We start from the raw sequence: 2,107 nt of genomic DNA on the forward strand, positions 1-2,107 counted from the left end.
ACCACAATTCGAAAAGGATGTGGAGAAGCTGGAGCATGTCCAGAGGTGAGTGACCAAAATGGTGAAAGGTTTGGACACCATATCCTATGAGGATAGACTGGGGAAGCTGAGTATATTTAGCTAGAGAAGAAAAGATTAAGAGGTGACATGATTGCCCTGTTTAAATATTTGAAGGGGTATCATACTGAGGAGGGAGCAAGCTTGTTTTCTGCTGCTCCAGAGAATAGGACCCGGAACAACGGATGCAAGTTACAGGAAAAGAGATTCTGTCTCAATATTAGGAGGAACTTCTGACAGCTAGAGCTGTTCAACAGTGCAAGATGCTGACTTGGAGCGTGGTGGAGTCTCCTTCTTTGGAAGTTGTTAAACAGAGGCTAGATGACCATCTGTCACAGGGAGTGATTTAATTGTGAGTTCCTGCATGGCAGGGGATTGGACTATATGGCCCTTGAGGTCACTTCCAACTCTATGATTCTAAGAGGATACTAACCAACAATATGTCTGTTGTAAGGACTTACATGGCAGGTGAGATACCATGATCATGAAGATGTTTTTCTCAGGATTAGACTCATCCATTGCACTCCAGGTGTGCTGAATCTTACGATTTCCCCAAATGTGGGAAATTTGACTGCAAAATTTGTAGACTTGTGCACTGGAGCTAGTTTCGGCATTAAAGAGAGACTAAAAAGAATTTAAGACATCCTGCAAATAAAGTGAAAATGGCGAGAAATTGTGCGAAAGATTATCACATGCAACTGCGCAAGTAAAGTGATATTGGAAATGCATTTTTGCTGAAATCCTGAAAGTAAAAAGATGCGGGTTAATGCTTATTTGTGACCACTTTAACGGCAGGTTTTGTGCGATGTCATGTGAAATCGTTTTGCATAATTATGTGATTTTTCCGGGATATTCACAGGATAAACTCCTGATCTCCTTCATGTGATAAACTAGTCGGACAGCATATGACAGAGCTACGCAAAAGTGGTGGTCAGTTGACCTATGCTAGACTGTGAGCCATTGCCTGCCAGACATAATGAGATTTCCAGGAAAATAAAATGAATGCAATAATCACATGGCAGAAATCTGGGAGAAAGGAGGGATATAAGTAAACAACAACAACAACAGATCCTGGCACATTGTGTGTGTGTGGGGGGTAAATGCTGGTCTACCACATAATCTAGTTTGAGAAGCAGAGGAATATGGGAATTAGTTTGACTGTTCTAAAGTGCTGCATTATTCCTCTTTTGATTAATTGTGGTTAACTGTGGGAAGAGCAAGATCACTTCCTTTCCTCTCTTCTTCCTCCAGATGAGTTAATGGAGTACAAGCTACTTTTTCACTTTGAACTCAGTTTGCATCAACTGAAGTAAGCTGAAGGCAAAAGAAAAAGCAAGAGAAAGAGAAGGAAACTCGGATATTAAAAAAATAGATTGCTTCTATTAACACAGCCCAGAATCACACTGGCCAGGATCCTGTTGATATGCAAGGGACAGATAAATCCCCCTGTGGAAACCATAGGCAGAATTTCCAACATTTCACAGTTGAAACCTGGGATATGTGTGGCCAAACAATGTAAGAGTGTGGTCCAGATGGGAAAAGTTAAGTGAGGAGATACTGCAGAAGTTTGCTTTAGCTTGAGCCTACTGCATAGGGCAAGATTGTGCTCCCAACTCTTGTCTTTTCCTGCTGAGTTAATGGAGTGCAAACAACTTTTGCACTTTGACACCCAGTTTGGAGCAATCGAAGTAAGCTCAGGACAAAGGATGAAAGCAGGAGGAGGAAACTGGGACATTTTAAAAGCAGCTAAACAGTGGGATGATAGAGGATTAACCAGGACTATCCCTACCAAATCAGGACAGTTGCACTATACTGGCTCTACAATTTTTGGAATTGTTGTAATGCACCTTCAAGTTAACTCCAATATCAATCCTATAGTAGGGCTTTCTTGGCAAGATCTACTCTTCAGAGGTTCGCCATTGCCTTCCCCTTAGACTGAGAGAGAGAGTGTGGCTTGCCCAAGGTCACACAGTTGAGCTTCCGTAGCAGATGGAGGATCTGAACCCTGGTCTTCTGGAATTCTAGTCCAACACCCAAATGACCACACTAC

At 42.1% G+C, this 2,107-nt stretch overlaps 1 non-coding gene across 1 annotated transcript; it reads left to right on the plus strand.

The window, feature by feature from the left end:
• The first annotated feature begins 510 nt into the window (after window positions 1–510).
• Window positions 511–672, plus strand: LOC149315249 (U1 spliceosomal RNA). The gene has a single exon (XR_016281192.1). It is a non-coding gene; the product is annotated as a U1 spliceosomal RNA (small nuclear RNA).
• The last annotated feature ends 1,435 nt before the right edge of the window (window positions 673–2,107 follow it).

Source organism: Sceloporus occidentalis, unplaced genomic scaffold (assembly GCF_023333645.1).
Source record: "Sceloporus occidentalis isolate IW3139 unplaced genomic scaffold, rSceOcc1.0.p SCAF_4, whole genome shotgun sequence".
NCBI classification, from domain to species: Eukaryota; Metazoa; Chordata; class Lepidosauria; order Squamata; family Phrynosomatidae; genus Sceloporus; species Sceloporus occidentalis.